Raw genomic sequence first — 23281 nt, 5'->3', positions numbered from 1 at the left:
TGTTTGCAAGGGATTGCATAACTTCATTCGAAATAAAATTTTAACAGATATTAAGTTTATCTTATAAGATGAAGTCATTCCTAGGAGTGTAGATAAACCTAGACCCTCGAGACGTTCACAACGAGGACATAGAGAAAATAAATGCAAGAGAAAAGTCATGGTTGAAGTTATAAAACAAGTGTATGATTGACGTGATATAGTTATATAGTTTTATAACTTAAAAGTTATTATTAATTAAATAATTTATATATTTGGATGAATTCAATATGTTTCTACTATATAAACATTTTTTTTTATTGGTATAACGATCACATGTATATTTTGTTGCAAAATGTTTTTTTTTCATTTTACGTTTGTTTGTGTGATTATTACCGTTTATTATGACTTTTTATTATTCTTGTGGACAAGATATGGGGTTACATACTTCCAACACAAAAAGTAACAAAACTAAACAATTCTATAGGTGTCCATCGTGAAAGATAATGAATAATTTGCATTAATTTCTATCAGTCATAAATATGAAATTACATATTTTAATAAAATATATATATATATATATATATATATATTTTTTCATTTACAAGATCATAAAATTCGTTTCATATGGTTTGATGGAAGCGAGAAGATTAATCATGACAATAATAAGTACGTGAAGAAAAAGACAAACAAATATTTAAGTCCAAGATTGAATTTTATATGCATCAATAGGATGCAATATATTACAACCTATGATAATGTTAGTTCTATTATCTTTGATAGTTTTAATATTTTTATTAGGTAATTATATGTATTATAAATCATATTATTCTTACTAGAATATAGTTGATTATGACATATAGTAGGTAAGATCAATTATGGATACATATTTTTTTACATATAATTTTATGTATGATAATACAAGTTTTATTATATAATAATTATTATGTTTTTATACAGGTTTTACTTTTCGTATGTCTAATATTTAGAGGAGGTTCTGTCGAATTAAAAAAAAAGAGTATATTTTGAGTTTAAAATGATAATATAATTAAAAACAGTAACTGTTTACTTTTTTGGAGAATAATTTGTTAAGTTATAATATTAAAAACAATAACTAATACATATAAAGGCATTCTGATCATTTTAACAAAATTCAAAATAGTTCTCAAACACAAAACTCTATTAGAAATACTTTTAATAGTACTTATTAGAACCTACATCAGAAGCACACAATACTTATATAGCTACCTCTAACAATACTTCAAAAAGCATTTCTGATAGTACTTATGTTCCAAGTACTTCTGCTCCTACATCCACACGAGACCTAAGAGTTTAAACAAAGTTGTCCCACCTTAATCAATATCTAAAATGAGAGGAATGCAAACCCAAATAGGTGATCCGAACAACTTTTATGAGTGGATCCAATGATGGGCGCACACATCAAAAGCTTTTAGAATAATATTAAGTTGACCATTAAGCCAAGTACCATTGGGGAAAAAAATTACATACTAAACCTAGGTTTAATCACTATACAAATTTCACATGCTATTAGAATAATATCATCCATGATTGCTCTCGGATCTGATCCGATCCGTTGATTATCAAGCAGGTATGACAGAAAGTGCTCAAAGGAGGCAATCAAAACCTGACAAGCATTAGAAAAAAAAATTCTAATTAAAGAAAAAATAAAAGGAATTCAAAATAAAGAAGTGTAGCAATCAAATTAAACTGGGTTTCCATGAACATGGAGTTTGGAGCTTGCCCTCGAATGGAGTATTGGACTTGAAGGCAGTGAAGCCAACTGTAGGCTCTTTTTTAGAATATGGTCCTCTCACTCTTAGTTTTATGAAACCCATTTGGTAACCAAATGATTATGCTAAAAATCATTCTTAAAGAAATATTACCAAATAGTTAAAAGTGATTCCCATAGATAAATATTTTTACACCATTTCAATTGTTTTTTAAAGATAGATAATGATGATGATGAATTAACTTTAACTTCATTTTAAAATTATAAACAGATGTCAAACGATGGTGTGATTGGCTCAAAACCTATCTTTTTTAGATCATTCATAGATCGAAGAGAGGAGAACTACATGAAAAGATATAAAGTGACACAAATTCTGATTACTTGTGCACATATAATATAAAAAAAAACACAGAACCTAGAAACACGATCTTCCAATGGAGTGTAGAAACAAAAAAAAAAAAAAAAAAAACAAATTCAGATCAGAAAAGAAAATTTAGAGAGTTGCTTACCTTCAATCTCCAGCACAAAACCAGTAACTTTTAGAGAAAATGAGAGAATTGTTTAGAAATCGAAGAGAAATAAAATCAATGGTTTTATGAAGTTAGAAGGTGAAAGAGCTGCTTACTTGAAGTTAGAGAGAATGGAAAGAGGGTTTCGGATCCTTGCACGACTCGTTACGTATTCAAACCCTTGCACGATCTTCCAATGGAGTGTAGAACCAAAAAAAAAAGATCAGATAAGAAAAAAAGAGATGGGTTGAAGACGAAGGGTTTTACTATTTATTTTTTTTTTCGAAATAGATGGAGGGAGAGCCGTGTGAGATAGAGAAAAAGGGTGATGGGCGGGAGTGAAGAGAGAGAGAGAGAGAGAAAGAGACCCTCTACCAATGCTCCAACTGCAGTTGAGAGAGAGAGAGAGAGAGAGAATGAAATGGGCGGGATAATGAATTGGAGAATGAGTTGAAATTTGCAGAAAAAGAGAATGGGACCACAGTACTGTTTTGTAAGATATATATATATATATATAGGGTCCCGTTCGGCACCCTAAGTTTTACCACACACTTTAACAAACGCGTTTTGTCTTACATGGGTTAGAAGTTTCGGAATGAGCTGATTTTTGGTGAGGATGATCTCTATGGTGAGGAGATCATCCTCACCAAAAAATCAGCCCATTCCAAAACTTCTAACTCATGTAAGACAAAAAACGTTTGTTAAAGTGTGTGGTAAACTTAGGGTGCTGAACATTTCCCATATAGGGTCCCGTTCGGCACCCTAAGTTTTACCACACACTTTAACAAACGCGTTTTGTCCTACATGGGTTAGAAGTTTCGGAATGAGCTGATTTTTGGTGAGGATGATCTCTATGGTGAGGAGATCATCCTCACCAAAAATCAGCTCATTCCAAAACTTCTAACCCCATCAAAAATGATTTACAAAAAATGGACGGTCCACGATTATTCAACTTGTAAACATGGGGCTAAACATTTCGGAATGGGCTGATTTTTGAGGAGTATGATCTTTTAATCATAGAGATCATCCTCACGAAAAATCAGCCCATTCCAAAACTTCTAACCCATGTAGGACAAAAAACGTTTGTTAAAGTGTGTGGTAAAACTTAGGGTGCTGAACATTTCCCATATATATATATATATATATATATATATATTATATATATATAGGGTAGCGTTCAAGGGCAAACTTTTTGGCAAAACATTTTTCAAAACATGGGTTAGAGGTTTTGGAATGGGCTGATTTTTGGTGAGGATGATCTTTACGGTGAGTAGATCATCCTCACCAAAAATCAGCCCATTCCAAAACTCCTAACCTATGTTTACTAGCTGAAAAATCGTGGACCGTCCATTTTTTGTAAACTGTTTTTGATAGGGTTAGAAGTTTTGGAATGGGCTGATTTTTGGTGATGATGATCTCCTCACCGTAGAGAACATCTTCACCAAAAATCAGCCCATTCCAAAACCTCTAACTCATGTTTTGAAAAATGTTTTGCCAAAAGTTTGCTAAAAAGTTGGCCATTGAACGCCCCCCAAAATATATATCTATATATATATATATATATATATATATATATATATATATATATATATATATATATATATATATATATAGGTCCCGTTCAGCACCCTAAGCTTTACCACACACTTTAACAAACGTGTTTTGTCTTACATGGGTTAGAAGTTCTGGAATGGGCTAATTTTGGTGAGGATGATCTCTATGGTGAGGAGATCATCCTCACCAAAAATCAGCTCATTCCAAAACTTCTAACCCCATCAAAAATGGTTTACAAAAAATTGACGGTCCACAATTTTTCAACGTGTAAACATGGGGCTAAACATTTCGGAATGGGTTGATTTTTGGGGAGAATGATCTTCTAATCATAGAGATCATCCTCACCAAAATCAGCCCATTCCAAAACTTCTAACCCATGTAGGACAAAAAACGTTTCTTAAAGTGTGTGGTAAAACTTAGGGTGTTGAACATTTCCCATATATATATATATATATATATATATAGGGTAGCGTTCAAGGGCAAACTTTTTAGCAAACTTTTTGGCAAAACATTTTTCAAAACATGGGTTAGAGGTTTTGGAATGGGCTGATTTTTGGTGAGGATGATCTTTACGGTGAGTAGATCATCCTCACCAAAAATCAGCCCATTCCAAAACTCCTAACCTATGTTTACCAGCTGAAAAATCGTGGACCGTCCATTTTTTTGTAAACTGTTTTTGATAGGTTAGAAGTTTTGGAATGGGCTGATTTTTGGTGATGATGATCTCCTCAACGTAGAGAACATCTTCACCAAAAATCAGCCCATTCCAAAACCTCTAACTCATGTTTTGAAAAATGTTTTGCCAAAAAGTTTGCTAAAAAGTTGGCCATTGAACGCCCCCCAAAATATATATCTATATATATATATATATATATATCTATATATATATATATATAGGTCCCGTTCAGCACCCTAAGCTTTACCACACACTTTAACAAACGTGTTTTGTCTTACATGGGTTAGAAGTTTTGGAATGGGCTGATTTTTGGTGAGGATGATCTCTATGGTGAGGAGATCATCCTCACCAAAAATCAGCTCATTCCAAAACTTCTAACCCCATCAAAAATGGTTTACAAAAAATGGACGGTCCACAATTTTTCAACGTGTAAACATTGGGCTAAACATTTCGGAATGGGTTGATTTTTGGGGAGAATGATCTTCTAATCATAGAGATCATCCTCACCAAAAATCAGCCCATTCCAAAACTTCTAACCCATGTAGGACAAAAAACGTTTCTTAAAGTGTGTGGTAAAACTTAGGGTGCTGAACATTTCCCATATATATATATATATATATGGGTCCCGTTCGCTGGCTAACGGATTGCCCTACGGTTTAGCAAACATTTCTGGACAGTTGGATATATGTCGGATGAACGGACAAGATTGAATTTTACAACGATCTGTGTTTAAGTTAAAAGAAAATCCTATTTTATACCGCCATCCTTCAACTTACAATTTATTAATACTACCTCCTTAATCAATTAATCGTCAAATCAAACACAGACAGAGAGAGAGAGGAGTTCTGTTCTCTTTCTCTATTCCATCGTTGAAACCCTCTCGGCCATCTCTCTCACGCTCTCGCTGTTCGGACTTCCTCGCTGCAACTACCTCTGTCTCTAATCGCGGCAACTCTCTCCCTATTCCTCGCTGCAACTACCTCGCACGAACGGCTTTCAACTCGACCTCTTCGTGATTTTCCAGCCGTGAACCCTAAGGAAAGCTCAACGGCAGGTAAGCATTTTTCTCTCTCTCGCAATGGGTTGTGATTTCTTGCAATGGGTTTTGATTTCTTGATGTGGTTCCAATGTTATCTTACCCAAATGAAAATACAGATTTGAATTCTTGCAATGGGTTTTTCTTTTTTCTCTGAAGAGGAAAGCTAAGAGGAGATCACCTTGATGTAGACTAGAAACATGTCTTTATCCATCTTTACCATTTGGCACAAAACCCATTCTTATCTAATCTATAGATGATTTAAGCGCATATTTTATGAGGATTTTATTGTGATTCATCTGTGAATATAACAGGGAGGGCATTATTGCTAGTGCAGCAGCTGATGATACTATACATCTTTTCATTTAGAACAAAAATGGTTTGGTAATCCTTATATCTTTCTTTCTGTCTACTGACTGTTAGTCTGTAATTATTCTTTATTTCTGCAAATCAACAATGAATTACTTGACTCAATCACATAAGCTTGACAAGAGACGGAGAACCCAATGGTCACCTGTTCAACTGGATTATTTTCAAGAGTGCTATTGCCACACCAACTTTTACTAATGCCACACCAATTCCAATTTGTAAATCATCAAATAATTGCACACAGTTGGTGTGGCAATAGTAACTCCTATTTTCTCTATGCCTTAGTTTCTCATCAAGCAGTACAATAGTTGTATCAACAATTGACATGCTACCTTAGGATGGTACATTATGCTCCCCCAGCTAATAAATTCGGGGAAGACACCCAATAAAAATGTTGAGAATTGAGCTACTTGTTCATCTTTGGGAGGCTGTTATATCCATTTGAGGTATTATTAGAACTAAAGAACTAGTGTTATGATCTACACAAAAAGGAGAACCTAACCAAATATTGGGAATTCAATATGGAATGTAGATGATGAACCTGAAGTCTAGCATGCTTCATGGACTCTACCGCACACCTTGCACATAGTCCACCTTTTTCATAAATTTATAATTTTTTTTTGGTCTAAAGATCTTAAGCTTTTGATCTACAACTCAAGCTTGTGAAGTCTTGAACTGCAAAAAGAGATGGTGTTTCTGTTCTACAACTCTTGGAAATTATGGACTCTTGTTGGTAGTTTGACCTCCCTTAACATGTTATGGAGTAGCAGATACAGTGGCAGCTCCATTTCCTCCCCTCTCCTTTTTTAGCTGATTTCTTCACGAAATTTTTATCAAGTTACAAAAAAAAAAATATTCTCAATTCTGCAGGTTGATGGACCATCCTATAAGCTGCTTCTGAAGAAGGAAAAGGCCCATGACATGGATGTAAATTCAGTGCAATGGACCTCCAAGGTACGTTGTTCTTTTTGGAAATAATTAGATACTATGGTTTGTAGGGAAGAGTGGGGGATCAGTTGAATGAATCCATCATCATAAAAGCCTTACCTTTTCCTTGTAACATTCAATCTCCCTTCTCTCCATAAGATTCTTATTCTCTCTTTCTCATAAAATTCTTATTTTCTTGATTTGGGTAAAAATGCAAGGGGAATCAGTCAGTATATGGAGATGTCAACCTTGGGATGAATCGACGCCCTTCCTCTTTCACTGAAGGCGGCTCAGTGGAGATTCCGGAGTTCTTGAAAAGGAAAGGACGATCACGCTAGCCTAGAGCTTGACACATTCATTTTTGTAATATACATCTATTGGTAGTTTATGTTTCTCTTCCTAACTTGAAATCCCTTCACAGGGATTAACAACACCCCCCACAAAATTCAAGTTCTTGTCTTGTTTCGAACTCTAGATGAATGGGTATGATTGCTGAAGATCCCTCATCAATTTTTAAATAAAAAATAATGGTGGAGTTGGTTAATGTCTACAATTGTTTGCAAGGAAATTCATCTTCAATTGATTGCTGAAGATCTATGAAGAATTTTTGCTTCCCCATAATTGGGGTGAAGCATAGATGAAGACAATGTTTTCATTTTATTTTATTTTATTTTATATATGAAATTTTAATTGTTAGCGATACTTTTTTGGGAACACCTTTGATTTATCTCCATTAGAATCAAAGATTTTGGTTGAAGTTGAGATGAAACGGACAACTCTCAGCCCCTCCAGTGTAATCACTTGGGGGCATCTAATGGGGTCCTGCAAATGTTCTAGACCAAATCTTTGATTTGAATTGGATTCAGTTGACCATGGTCTTAAAAGTGCTTGGTATTTAATCAATCCTTTGATCACAAGCTTTGCTTGTCAACGCTTATTACATGCAAAGCTTGGACAAAAGAAGGCCCTAGTGTAGAAATCCAAATCAGCCATCTAATATTTATCCTGGAGGCGTGGGATTTTAAACATGTGGCCACAATGTAGGATAATAGGAGGTTTTAAATGGATGTAGTAAAGTAATGGCCAACTTACATGGTAAAGGAACATCTGTCCATGAAATTTTATCTTGTTGACATTGTATTATTTTTTAAGTTTAAATGACTCAATACATGCACATCAATGCGAGGTAAAATTCCTTAGCAGTGAAACAATCAAATCATTTATTGATAGTATGACAACAAGCATACAGTTCTTCATAAAATCTAAATTCTTGGTTTTCGAAAGCTGCAACTTAGATAAAGGTGTTTCCACAATTCCTTCAAGTACATGATCAGGCATGCATAACTGGTAAGGAAAACCATGAAACAGTGACTTTGATGTTAGTAAAGGGCATTGGCATATCAGAGTGAAGAAGCTAACTCCCATATCTTTGTAGTCCCATCATCACTTGCTGAAGCTAGAAGCCGGGTTTCCTGCCAAATTTTCAAGAACCAACACAAGCATCATTTAAGTACTCCTTTATGACATTGGAAGAATATGCAAACATGGTTGAGAGTCATCTCGTTCTCTTGGACGAGTTTTAAAACCATGTCAGCAAAGCAAAGCTTAGAATTGCTATTGTTGATGATGTTACCATCACTTGAACTTCAAACCTTTTGGTTGAAGTACCGAAGATGCTCTCATGCAAGAAACACAGAGAAGATACAAAGTAGAATAATAGACACTCATGGTAAAAGGGCATCCCTGGGTATGCCCACACTTTTCTAGTCAGTGTCGTATAAAGCTTATTCAATGCATGTGCTATATAAAATATTATTCAACTCCTCGATCAACTACCATAATAATAAAAGAGGAGACATCCAAAATCATGTTTTGTAGATTGACTGTAACAGAGATGAGGATGCTGACATGGATGAGTGGAAAGAAATAAAATTAGAAATGAACGCATTCATGAAAATGTAGTAGATCCAACACATGGTGAAGGAAAGTCAATTGAGATGGTTTGGACATGAGCAACAAAAAAATAAAAAATAACAACCAACTTCGAAGAAACGTGGAAGTTGAATCCAAAAGAGAGAGAGGAAGATAAAAAAGGACAGGTTTGAGATAGGGAAAGCAGAGATGAACACACTTGAATTAACTATGAGACATGACCTTACGATGAAATTCAATGGAAGAGAAAGATTCATTAAGCTGACCCCAAATTCTTTAGATAAGGAAAAGGTAAGGCTTTTATGATGATGGATTCATTCAACCGATCTCCCACTCTTCCCTACAAACCATAGTATCTAATTATTTCCAAAAAGAACAGCATACCTTGGAGGTCCATTGCACTGAATTTACATCCATGCCATGGGCCTTTTCCTTCTTCAGAAGCAGCTTACTAGATGGTCCATCAACCTGCAGAATTGAGAATTTTTTTTTTTTGTAACTTGATAAAAATTTCGTGAAGAAATCAACTAAAAAAGGAGAGGGGAGGAAATGGAGCTGCCACTGTATCTGCTACTCCATAACATGTTAAGGGAGGTCAAACCACCAACAGGAGTCCATAATTTCCAAGAGTTGCAGAACAGAAACACCATCTCTTTTTGCAGTTCAAGACTTCACAAGATTGGGTTGTAGATCAACAGCTTAAGATCTTCAGACCAAACAAAAATTATAAATTTATGAAAAAGGTGGACTATGTGCAAGGTGTGTGGTAGAGTCCATGAAGCATGCTAGACTTCAGGTTCATCATCTACATTCCATATTGAATTCCCAATATTTGGTTAGGTTCTCCTTTTTGTGTAGATCATAACACTAATTCTTTAGTTCTAATAATACCTCAAATGGATATAACAGCCTCCCAAAGATGAACAGGTAGCTCAATTCTCAACATTTTTATTGGGTGTCTTTCCCGAATTTATTAGTTGGGGGAGCATAATGTACGCCCATCCTAAGGTAGCATGTCAATTGTTGATACAACTATTGTACTGCTTGATGAGAAACTAAGGCATAGAGAAAATAAGAGAGTTACTATTGCCACACCAACTGTGTGCAATTATTTGATGATTTACAAATTAGAATTGGTGTGGCATTAGTAAAAGTTGGTGTGGCAATAGCACTCTTGAAAATAATCCAGTTGAACAGGTGACCATTGGGTTCTCCGTCTCTTGTCAAGCTTATGTGATTGAGTCAAGTAATTCATTGTTGATTTGCAGAAATAAAGAGTAATTACAGACTAATAGTCAGTAGACAGAAAGAAAGATATAAGGATTACCAAACCATTTTTGTTCTAAATGAAAAGACGTATAGTATCATCAGCTGCTGCACTAGCAATAATGCCCTCCCTGTTATATTCACAAATGAATCACCATAAAATCCTCATAAAATATGCGCTTAAATCATCTATAGATTAGATAAGAATGGGTTTTGTGCCAAATGGTAAAGATGGATAAAGACATGTTTCTAGTCTACATCAAGGTGATCTCCTCTTAGCTTTCCTCTTCAGAGAAAAAAGAAAACCCATTGCAAGAATTCAAATCTGTATTTTCATTTGGGTAAGATAACATTGGAACCACATCAAGAAATCAAAACCCATTGCAAGAAATCACAACCCATTGCGAGAGAGAAAAATGCTTACCTGCCGTTGAGCTTCCTTAGGGTTCACGGCTGGAAAATCACGAAGAGGTCGAGTTGAACGCCGTTCGTGCGAGGTAGTTGCAGCGAGGAATAGGGAGAGAGTTGCCGCGATTAGAGACAGAGGTAGTTGCAGCGAGGAAGTCCGATCAGCGAGATCGTGAGAGAGATGGCCGAGAGGGTTTCAACGATGGAGAATAGAGAGAGAGAACAGAACTCCTCTCTCTCTCTGTCTGTGTTTGATTTGACGATTAATTGATTAAGGAGGTAGTATTAATAAATTGTAAGTTGAAGGATGGCGGTATAAAATAGGATTTTCTTTTAACCTAAACACAGATCGTTGTAACATTCAATCTTGTCCGTTCATCGTACATATATCCAACTGTCCAGAAATGTTTTGCTAAACCGTAGGGCAATCCGTTAGCCAGCGAACGGGACCCTATATATATATATATATATATATATAGGGTAGCGTTCAAGGGCAAACTTTTTAGCAAACTTTTTGGCAAAACATTTTTCAAAACATGGGTTAGAGGTTTTGGAATGGGCTGATTTTTGGTGAGGATGATCTTTACGGTGAGTAGATCATCCTCACCAAAAATCAGCCCATTCCAAAACTTCTAACCTATGTTTACCAGCTGAAAAATCGTGGACCGTCCATTTTTGTAAACTGTTTTTTATAGGGTTAGAAGTTTTGGAATGGGCTGATTTTGGTGATGATGATCTCCTCACCGTAGAGATCATCTTCACCAAAAATCAGCCCATTCCAAAACCTCTAACTCATGTTTTTGAAAAATGTTTTGCCAAAAAGTTTGCTAAAAAGTTGGCCATTGAACGCCCCCCAAATATATATCTATATATATATATATATATATATATATATATATATAGGTCCCGTTCAGCACCCTAAGCTTTACCACACACTTTAACAAACGTGTTTTGTCTTACATGGGTTAGAAGTTTTTGGAATGGGCTGATTTTTGTGAGGATGATCTCTATGGTGAGGAGATCATCGTCACCAAAAATCAGCTCATTCCAAAACTTCTAACCCCATCAAAAATGGTTTACAAAAAATGGACGGTCCACAATTTTTCAACGTGTAAACATTGGGCTAAACATTTCGGAATGGGTTGATTTTTGGGGAGAATGATCTTCTAATCATAGAGATCATCCTCACCAAAAATCAGCCCATTCCAAAACTTCTAACCCATCTAGGACAAAAAACGTTTGTTAAAGTGTGTGGTAAAACATAGGGTGCTGAACATTTCCCATATATATATATAGGGTAGCGTTCAAGGGCAAACTTTTTAGCAAACTTTTTGGCAAAACATTTTTTCAAACAATGGGTTAGAGGTTTTGGAATGGGCTGATTTTTGGTGAGGATGATCTTTACGGTGAGTAGATCATCCTCACCAAAAATCAGCCCATTCCAAAACTTCTAACCTATGTTTACCAGCTGAAAAATCGTGGACCGTCCATTTTTTGTAAACTGTTTTTTATGGGGTTAGAAGTTTTGGAATGGGCTGATTTTTGGTGATGATGATCTCCTCACCGTAGAGATCATCTTCACCAAAAATCAGCCCATTCCAAAACCTCTAACTCATGTTTTGAAAAATGTTTTGCCAAAAAGTTGCTAAAAAGTTGGCCATTGAACGCCCCCCAAAATATATATCTATATATATATATATATATATATATATAGGTCCCGTTCAGCACCCTAAGCTTTACCACACACTTTAACAAACGTGTTTTGTCTTACTTACATGGGTTAGAAGTTTTGGAATGGGCTGATTTTTGGTGAGGATGATCTCTATGGTGAGGAGATCATCCTCACCAAAAATCAGCTCATTCCAAAACTTCTAACCCCATCAAAAATGGTTTACAAAAATGGACGGTCCACAATTTTTCAACGTGTAAACATTGGGCTAAACATTTCGGAATGGGTTGATTTTTGGGGAGAATGATCTTCTAATCATAGAGATCATCCTCACCAAAAATCAGCCCATTCCAAAACTTCTAACCCATGTAGGACAAAAAACGTTTGTTAAAGTGTGTGGTAAAACTTAGGGTGCTGAACATTTCCCATATATATATATATATATAGGTTCCCGTTCGGCACCCTAAGTTTTACCACACACTTTAACAAATGCGTTTTGTCATACATGGGTTAGAAGTTTCGGAATGGGCTGATTTTTGGTAAGGATGATCTCTATGGTGAGGAGGTCATCCTCACCAAAAATCAGCTCATTCCAAAACTTCTAACCCCATCAAAAATGATTTACAAAAAGTGGACGGTCCACGATTATTCAACTTGTAAACATGGGGCTAAACATTTCGGAATGGGCTGATTTTTGAGGAGGATGATCTTTTAATCATAGAGATCATCCTCACGAAAAATCAGCCCATTCCAAAACTTCTAACCCATGTAGGACAAAAAACGTTTGTTAAAGTGTGTGGTAAAACTTAGGGTGCTGAACATTTCCCATATATATATATATATATATATATATATATATGGGTCCCTTTCAGCAACAAACATTTTGGCAAACATTTTGGCAAAACATTTTTCAAAACATGGGTTAGAGGTTTTGGAATGGGCTGATTTTTGGCGAGGATGATCTCTATGGTGAGGAGATCATCCTCACCAAAAATCAGCCCATTCCAAAACTTCTAACCTATGTTTACCAGCTGAAAAATCGTGGACCGTCCATTTTTTGTAAACTGTTTTTGATAGGGTTAGAAGTTTTGGAATGGGCTGATTTTTGGTGATGATGATCTCCTCACTATAGAGATCATCCTCACCAAAAATCAGCCCATTCCAAAACCTCTAACTCATGTTTTGAAAAATGTTTTGCCAAAAAGTTTGCTAAAAAGTTGGCCATTGAACGCCCCCCAAAATATATATCTATATATATATATATATATATATATATATAGGTCCCGTTCAGCACCCTAAGCTTTACCACACACTTTAACAAACGTGTTTTGTCTTACATGGGTTAGAAGTTTTGGAATGGGCTGATTTTTGGTGAGGATGATCTCTATGGTGAGGAGATCATCCTCACCAAAAATCAGCTCATTCCAAAACTTCTAACCCCATCAAAAATGGTTTACAAAAAATGGACGGTCCACAATTTTTCAACATGTAAACATGGGGCTAAACATTTCGGAATGGGTTGATTTTTGGGGAGAATGATCTTCTAATCATAGAGATCATCCTCACCAAAAATCAGCCCATTCCAAAACTCCTAACCCATGTAGGACAAAAAACGTTTCTTAAAGTGTGTGGTAAAACTTAGGGTGCTGAACATTTCCCATATATATATATAGGGTAGCGTTCAAGGGCAAACTTTTTAGCAAACTTTTTGGCAAAACATTTTTCAAAACATGGGTTAGAGGTTTTGGAATGGGCTGATTTTTGGTGAGGATGATCTTTACGGTGAGTAGATCATCCTCACCAAAAATCAGCCCATTCCAAAACTTCTAACCTATGTTTACCAGCTGAAAAATCGTGGACCGTCCATTTTTTGTAAACTGTTTTTTATGGGATTAGAAGTTTTGGAATGGGCTGATTTTTGGTGATGATGATCTCCTCACCGTAGAGATCATCTTCACCAAAAATCAGCCCATTCCAAAACCTCTAACTCATGTTTTTGAAAAATGTTTTGCCAAAAAGTTTGCTAAAAAGTTGGCCATTGAACGCCCCCCAAAATATATATCTATATATATATATATATATAGGTTCCGTTCAGCACCCTAAGCTTTACCACACACTTTAACAAACGTGTTTTGTCTTAAATGGGTTAGAAGTTTTAGAATGGGCTGATTTTTGGTGAGGATGATCTCTATGGTGAGGAGATCATCCTCACCAAAAATCAGCTCATTCCAAAACTTCTAACCCCATCAAAAATGGTTTACAAAAAATGGACGGTCCACAATTTTTCAACGTGTAAACATTGGGCTAAACATTTCGGAATGGGTTGATTTTTGGGGAGAATTATCTTCTAATCATAGAGATCATCCTCACCAAAAATCAGCCCATTCCAAAACTTCTAACCCATGTAGGACAAAAAACGTTTGTTAAAGTGTGTGGTAAAACTTAGGGTGCTGAACATTTCCCATATATATATATAGGGTAGCGTTCAAGGGCAAACTTTTAGCAAACTTTTTGGCAAAACATTTTTCAAAACATGGGTTAGAGGTTTTGGAATGGGCTGATTTTTGGTGAGGATGATCTTTACGGTGAGTAGATCATCCTCACCAAAAATCAGCCCATTCCAAAACTTCTAACCTATGTTTACCAGCTGAAAAATCGTGGACCGTCCATTTTTTGTAAACTGTTTTTTATGGGGTTAGAAGTTTTGGAATGGGCTGATTTTTGGTGATGATGATCTCCTCACCGTAGAGATCATCTTCACCAAAATCAGCCCATTCCAAAACCTCTAACTCACATTTTGAAAATGTTTTGCCAAAAAGTTTGCTAAAAAGTTGGCCATTGAACGCCCCCCAAAATATATATCTATATATATATATATATAGGTCCCGTTCAGCACCCTAAGCTTTATCACACACTTTAACAAACGTGTTTTGTCTTAAATGGGTTAGAAGTTTTGGAAGGGGCTGATTTTTGGTGAGGATGATCTCTATGGTGAGGAGATCATCCTCACCAAAAATCAGCTCATTCCAAAACTTCTAACCCCATCAAAAATGGTTTACAAAAAATGGACGGTCCACAATTTTTCAACGTGTAAACATTGGGCTAAACATTTCGGAATGGGTTGATTTTTGGGGAGAATGATCTTCTAATCATAGAGATCATCCTCACCAAAAATCAGCCCATTCCAAAAATTCTAACCCATGTAGGACAAAAAACGTTTGTTAAAGTGTGTGGTAAAACTTAGGGTGCTGAACATTTCCCATATATATATATATATATATATATAGGGTCCCTTTCAGCAACAAACATTTTGGCAAACATTTTGGCAAAACATTTTTCAAAACATGGGTTAGAGGTTTTTGGAATGGGCTGATTTTTGATGAGCATGATCTCTATGGTGAGGAGATCATCCTCATCAAAAATCAGCCCATTCCAAAATTTCTAACCCCATGTTTACAAGTTGGGAAATCGTGGACTGTCCATTTTTTGTAAGCCATTTTTGATGGGTAAGAGGTTTTGGAATGGGCTGATTTTTGGTGATGATGATCTCCTCACCGTAGAGATCATCCTCACCAAAAATCAGCCCATTCCAAAACGTCTAACCCATATTTTGAAAAATGTTTTGCCAAAATGTTTGTCAAAATGTTTGTTGCTGAACATTTCCCATATATATATATATATATATATATATGGTAGCGTTCAAGGGCAAACTTTTTAGCAAACTTTTTGGCAAAACATTTTTCAAAACATGGGTTAGAGGTTTTGGAATGGGCTGATTTTTGGTGAGGATGATCTTTACGGTGAGTAGATCATCCTCACCAAAAATCAGCCCAATCCAAAACTTCTAACCTATGTTTACCAGCTGAAAAATCGTGGACCGTCCATTTTTTGTAAACTGTTTTTTATGGGGTTAGAAGTTTTGGAATGGGCTGATTTTTGGTGATGTTGATCTCCTCACCGTAGAGATCATCTTCACCAAAAATCAGCCCATTCCAAAACCTCTAACTCATGTTTTGAAAAATGTTTTGCCAAAAAGTTTGTTAAAAAGTTGGCCATTGAACGCCCCCCAAAATATATATATATATATATAGGTCCCGTTCAGCACCCTAAGCTTTACCACACACTTTAACAAATGTGTTTTGTCTTACATGGGTTAGAAGTTTTGGAATGGGCTGATTTTTGGTGAGGATGATCTCTATGGTGAGGAGATCATCCTCACCAAAAATCAGCTCATTCCAAAACTTCTAACCCCATCAAAAATGGTTTACAAAAAATGGACGGTCCACAATTTTTCAACGTGTAAACATTGGGCTAAACATTTCGGAATGGGTTGATTTTTGGGGAGAATGATCTTCTAATCATAGAGATCATCCTCACCAAAAATCAGCCCATTCCAAAACTTCTAACCCATGTAGGACAAAAAACGTTTCTTAAAGTGTGTGGTAAAACTTAGGGTGCTGAACCTTTCCCATATATATATATATAGGGTCCCGTTCGGGACCCTAAGTTTTACCACACACTTTAACAAATGCGTTTTGTCATACATGGGTTAGAAGTTTCGGAATGGGCTGATTTTTGGTAAGGATGATCTCTATGGTGAGGAGATCATCCTCACCAAAAATCAGCTCATTCCAAAACTTCTAACCCCATCAAAAATGATTTACAAAAAATGGACGGTCCACGATTATTCAACTTGTAAACATGGGGCTAAACATTTCGGAATGGGCTGATTTTTGAGGAGGATGATCTTTTAATCATAGAGATCATCCTCACGAAAAATCAGCCCATTCCAAAACTTCTAACCCATGTAGGACAAAAAACGTTTGTTAAAGTGTGTGGTAAAACTTAGGGTGCTGAACATTTCCCATATATATATATATATATATATGGATATAGGGTAGCGTTCAAGGGCAAACTTTTGAGCAAACTTTTTGGCAAAACATTTTTCAAAACATGGGTTAGAGGTTTTGGAATGGGCTGATTTTTGGTGAGGATGATCTTTACGGTGAGTAGATCATCCTCACAAAAAATCAGCCCATTCCAAAACTTCTAAGCTATGTTTACCAGCTGAAAAATCGTGGACCGTCCATTTTTTGTAAACTGTTTTTGATGGGGTTAGAAGTTTTGGAATGGGCTGATTTTTGGTGATGATGATCTCCTCACTGTAGAGATCATCCTCACCAAAAATCAGCCCATTCCAAAACCTCTATCTCATGTTTTGAAAAATGTTTTGCCAAAAAGTTTGCTAAAAAGTTGGCCATTGAACGCCCCCACATATATATATATATATATATATATATATAATATATATATAGGTGCCGTTCAGCACCCTAAGCTTTACCACACACTTTAACAAACGTGTTTTGTCTTACATGGGTTAGAAGTTTTGGAATGGGCTGATTTTTGGTGAGGATGATCTCTATGGTGAGAAGATCATCCTCACGAAAAATCAGCTCATTCCAAAACTTCTAACCCCATCAAAAATGGTTTACAAAAAATGGACGGTCCACAATTTTTCAACGTGTAAACATGGGGCTAAACATTTCGGAATGGGTTGATTTTTGGGGAGAATGATCTTCTAATCATAGAGATCATCCTCACCAGAAATCAGCCCATTCCAAAACTTCTAACCCATGTAGGACAAAAAACGTTTGTTAAAGTGTGTGGTAAACTTAGGGTGCTGAACATTTCCCATATATATATATATATATATATATATATATATATATATATATAGGGTCCCGTTCGGCACCCTAAGTTTTACCACATACTTTAACAAACGCGTTTGTCCTACATGGGTTAGAAGTTTCAGAATGGGCTGATTTTTGGTGAGGATGATCTCTATGGTGAGGAGATCATCCTCACCAAAAATCAGCTCATTCCAAAACTTCTAACCCCATCAAAAATGATTTACAAAAAATGGACGGTCCACGATTATTCAACTTGTAAACATGGGGCTAAACATTTCGGAATTGGCTGATTTTTGAGGAGGATGATCTTTTAATCATAGAGATCATCCTCACGAAAAATCAGCCCATTCCAAAACTTCTAACCCATGTAGGACAAAAAACGTTTGTTAAAGTGTGTGGTAAAACTTAGGGTGCTGAACATTTCCCATATATATATATATATATATATATATATATAGGGGGGCGTTCAATGGCCAACTTTTTGGCAAACTTTTTGGCAAAACATTTTTCAAAACATGAGTTAGAGGTTTTGGAATGGGATGATTTTTGGTGAGGATGATCTCTACGGTGAGGAGATCATCCTCACCAAAAATCAGCCCATTCCAAAACTTCTAACCCATATTTACAAGCTAAAACATCGTGGACCATCCATTTTTTTGTAAACTGTTTTTGATGGGGTTAGAAGTTTTGGAATGGGCTGATTTTTGGTGAGGATGATCTCCTCACTGTAGAGATCATCCTCACCAAAAATCAGCCCATTCCAAAACCTCTAACCCATGTTTTGAAAAATGTTTTGCCAAAAAGTTTGCTAAAAAGTTTGCCCTTGATCGCTACCCATATATATATATATATATATATATGAACAGCGTTCCTAAGACTCATATTGGGACTCACATTGCGACACACCGTTTTGTCTTATATGGGCAAAAGTATTTGGAATGGGCTGATTTTTTGTGAGGATGATCTCTATGGTGAGGAGATCATCCTTGCCAAAAATCAGCTCATTATGAAACTTCTAGACCGTCCAATTTTTGTTGAAAATTATAGACCGTCCAATTTTTGTAAATCAATTTTGATGGGGTTACAAGTTTTGGAATGGGATGATTTTTTGCCAGGATGATCCCCTCATCACAGAGATCATCCTCACAAAAAATCAGCTCATTCCAAACATTTTTGCCCATATAAGACAAAACGGTGTGTCGGAATGTGAGTCTCAATATGAGTCTTAGGAACGTGACCCTATATATATATATATATATATATATATATATATATATATATATATATATATATATAGGGGGGCGTTCAATGGCCAACTTTGTGGCAAATTTTTTGGCAAAACATTTTTCAAAACATGAGTTAGAGGTTTTGGAATGGGCTGATTTTTGGTGAGGATGATCTCTGCGGTGAGGAGATCATCCTCACCAAAAATCAGCCCATTCCAAAACTTCTAACCTATGTTTACAAGCTGAAAAATTGTCGACCGTCCATTTTTTGTAAACTGTTTTTGATGGGGTTAGAAGTTTTGGAATGGGCTGATTTTTGGTGATGATGATCTCCTCACCGTAGAGATCATCCTCACCAAAAATCAGCCCATTCCGAAACCTCTAACTCATGTTTTGAAAAATGTTTTGCCAAAAAGTTTGCTAAAAAGTTTGCCCTTGAACGCTACCCATATATATATATATATATATATATATATAGGGGCGGCTCATGCATCATAATTAAGTTTTTCTAAATATGGGCTAGAAGTTTTGGATTGAACTGATTTTTTGTGAGGATGATCTCTTTGATGAGAAGATCATCTTAACAAAAAATCAACCTAATCTGAAACTTCAAAATCTATCAAAAGTGATTACTAATTATTAGTAAAAAAATCAATGATCCACATTTTAAATCCCTTTTGATGGGGTAGACCGGGTGGATTTTTTGGTGAGGATGATCTTCTCATCATAGAGATCATCCTTACAAAAAATCAGCAAAATTCCAAACGTCTAACCCATATTTTGAAAAACTATTGTTTTTACATATGTTTTTACTAATATCCCATGAACCATCCCCTATATAGGTTGATTTTTAGTGAGGATGATCTTCACATCATAAAGGTTATTCTCACAAAACATCAGCTCAATTCAAAACTTTTAACCCATATTTTGAAAAATGATTGTTTTTACATTTGATTTTACTTATGTCCCATGAACCGTCCCTTCTATATATATCGGGGCATGTTCGGCACCTTACGTTTTGCACTACGTGTTTTGTCCTTCATAGGTTAGAAGTTTTGGAATTGCCTGATTTTTGGTGAAGATGATCTCTATGGTTAGGAGATCATCCTCACCAAAAATCAGTTTATTTTGAAACTTCTAACCCCATCAAAAATGGTTTACAAGAAATGGACGGTCCACAATTCTTCAACTTGTAAACATGGGACTAGAAGTTTCAGAATATGCTGATTTTTGGTGAACATGATCTTTTTACCATAGAGATCATCCTCACCAAAAATCAGCCCATTCCAAAACTTCTAACCCATGTAGGACAAAACACGTAGGGCAAATAGTAAGGTGCCGAACATATATATATGGGAAGCATTTGGCATCAGTACAAAAATCTCACATTTTACCCTACGGAACTCATTCTTTAGAGTGAGCGCAATCCAATGGTCGTAGATGCTCTAAGTTACAAATCACGTATAACTTGAAACCTTTAGGTTATTACAACGACCTCCCTGCATCAACTTTCATGAAATTACTAAGACATCCCTATGTCAATTGTAAAAAACCCATCGAATTTTTACCCTCATCTTCCTCAAGTCTCTACACCTCTCTATCAAGTCTCAAAACCCTCTTCTTGATTTTCTTCCCTCTCTCTTTTTCTCTTTCTCTTTCTCTCTCTCTCTCTCTCTCTCTCTCTATCTCTCTCTTGTAACTCTCTCTTACTCTCAGATTTATGTTATGTGCCTAGAAATTATTATCTTGTATCAAGATTTAATGCATATTGATGTATTTTATTTTAATTGTTTTAGAGCTTCAATTAGTTAAGGAGTCTTAGGTAATGGGTAAGGGTAGTTACGAATCGTGTAGGAGTTATAGAGTTATGGTTATGGGATAGTTACTTGAATGAATAAGAGAGTGGGTAGTTTGGATAAGTGGGTAGTTAAGGTAGTGTTTCTTTGTATTTAAATTCATTATGAGATTCATGAAAATATGCAGAAAAATTATTATTAAGATCATATTGGATTTTGGAGATTCACCATCTCGAATTGGTTGCCTAGGAGGTCGGATCTCCCTCGAACAATATCAATCTCAATCTTTTTCTTATTTTTTTATTTTTATTTTTGTGATGCGATTTAAGTGGGTACGTAACATTGGTATCAGAGCGATAGATTCTGGAATGGCGGAAGGAACACGAAATGTCAAACTCGATAAGATGATGGGTCTCTTGAAGGAAACTATAAAGACGTACCCATGGGAAGATGCTTAATGAGCTAGTGATGAAAGTTTCAAGTTTGGACACCAAAATTGAGTACTTCTCTAAAGAAAAAGGCTAGGAGATAGGGGAGAGTTCCAGCAAGACAATTAACAGACCTGGTGAACCTCATAAATCTGATGTTGACAAGGGAATTCAAACTAGGATAATATGACTGGAATTTCCAAGGTTTATTGGGGTAGATCCAGGTGGTTAGCTTTATAGGGCAGAGCAATTCTTCTTACACCAGCAGACACCCTCTATGCAAAGGCTACTTATAGCCCCCTTTCACATGGAATGGAAGGTACTCCAATGGTTTCGTTGGATAGAACGGTCAAGAGAAATTTCAAATTGGGAATCATTTGCTTCTGCTTTGCAAGTTAGATTCGGCTCTTCACCATACGATGATCCAACGACAATGCTATCTAAACTGCAACAAACATTTTCGGCGGAGTAATATCAAACTCAGTTTGAGGAGTTAGCAAACAAAACTAAAGGTTTTAATGAGTCCTTCATAATGAGCTATTTTGTGGGAGGATTGAAGGAAGAAATTCGTTTGAGTGTTTAGATGTTGAAACCAACAACACTCACTGATGCAATCAGCCTCGCTTGCATGCAAGAAGGAAAAATACTAGCTTGAAAGAGGATGAACAACCCTGCAAACGACACCAACACAATCGTTCATTCAGGAAAACCATTATCAGTTTCTCTCAAACGATTCTCACCTGTAAAGATGAAGGAGCGTAGAGATTGCGGGTTATGTTATAATTGGGATAAGAAATTCTCCCAAGGTCATAAATATAAAGTTCAGTAACTTTTCCTTTTAGAAGGGAATTGGCCAAAATAAATGGACAAAACTGGTGAGCGAGATGATAGAAATGAAATTGAGGATGAAGGGGGAGGGAATACTTTCTAGATTGAAACCTTGAGGACAAGGTTTTTTTACAAGGGGTACAGAATGTTATGTGCCTAGAAATTATTATCTTGTATCAAGATTTGATGCATCTTGATGTATTTTATTTTAATTGTGTTAGAGTTTCAATTAGTTAAGGAGTCTTAAGTAATGGGTAAGGGTAGTTACGAATTGTGTAGGAGTTATGGGATAGTTACTTGAATGAATAGGAGAGTGGGTAGTTTGGATAAGTGGGTAGTTAAGGTAGTGTTTCTTTGTATTTAAATTCATTATGAGATTCATGAAAATATGCAGAGAAATTATTATTAAGATCTTATTAGATTTTGGAGATTCACCATCTTGAATTCGTGACCTAGGAGGTTGGATCTCCCTCGAACGAGATCAATCTCAATCTTTTTCTTATTTTTTATTATTATTTTTGTGATCCGATTTAAGTGGGCATGTAACAATTTCTCTCAATCGAAACCCTCCCCTCTTTCTCTCTCCCTCTCACTCGGATTTCTCTCAACCAAAACCCTCATCTCTCTCTCTCTCTCTCTCTCCTCTCTCTCTCTCTCTCTCTCTCTCTCAGATTTCTCTTGAGAAGGAACCTTCTCCTCTCAATCTCTTGGATTTCGGATTTCGTTAGCCATTGCACATTGAAGAAACCCTAACTCTCATTATCAACCCTAAACAAGAACCCTAACTTGCCGATGGAACGTTGACTTCGCAAACCATCAACTGTTAATTCTATTTTTATCAATGAATTGCTAAATTTATGAAATCATTTATCTTTGATTTAGAAAGGGATATCTTGCACTTTATTTGTGGAAGCATTTTTTGTTTCTGATTTTATTATATTTCTGATTAGAAACAAACAAATTCTATTAAACATGAATTATACTTGTCAAACCTAATGAATCGATTTTTTACTAGAAAACCATAAAACCAAATTGTAAGTTTGAAATAAGGGCACATAAAAGTATGATCTCATAATAGAGCCACAAAGCTTAGGCCTCTCGTGAGCCACAAAAACATTTACTGAATTTTGTTTTTGTTTATGGTGAAATACCAAAAACAATCCACCATCTATCTCTAACCTTACATATTCATTAACAAAAAATAAAATCCCTTAAATTTTTTTTCTTTCAAGGACCTAGTT

General features: G+C 35.8%; 2 long non-coding RNA genes across 4 annotated transcripts; one reads left to right on the top strand and one right to left on the bottom strand.

The window, feature by feature from the left end:
- The first annotated feature begins 4987 nt into the window (after window positions 1–4987).
- Window positions 4988–7338, top strand: LOC147396712 (uncharacterized). Of its 2 annotated transcripts, XR_015181010.1 has the most exons (4): window positions 4990–5519; window positions 5816–5885; window positions 6741–6824; window positions 7016–7335. It is a non-coding gene; the product is annotated as an uncharacterized LOC147396712 (long non-coding RNA). The 2 variants fall into 2 exon arrangements; XR_015181009.1 differs by having other exon boundaries at window positions 4988–5885; window positions 7016–7338.
- Window positions 7339–7490: 152 nt separating this feature from the next.
- LOC147396711 (uncharacterized) lies at window positions 7491–10741 on the bottom strand. Of its 2 annotated transcripts, XR_015181012.1 has the most exons (4): window positions 10420–10741; window positions 10057–10126; window positions 9114–9197; window positions 7491–8269 (listed from the first exon to the last, which is right to left on the bottom strand). It is a non-coding gene; the product is annotated as an uncharacterized LOC147396711 (long non-coding RNA). The 2 variants fall into 2 exon arrangements; XR_015181011.1 differs by having other exon boundaries at window positions 9114–10126; window positions 10420–10733.
- Window positions 10742–23281: the final 12540 nt, after the last annotated feature.

The sequence above is a fragment of the Akebia trifoliata genome, chromosome 8, assembly GCF_017979445.1.
Source record: "Akebia trifoliata isolate Shusen 1 chromosome 8, ASM1797944v1, whole genome shotgun sequence".
Taxonomy (NCBI): Eukaryota; Viridiplantae; Streptophyta; class Magnoliopsida; order Ranunculales; family Lardizabalaceae; genus Akebia; species Akebia trifoliata.
This window is presented reverse-complemented; position numbering and strand designations above follow the sequence as displayed.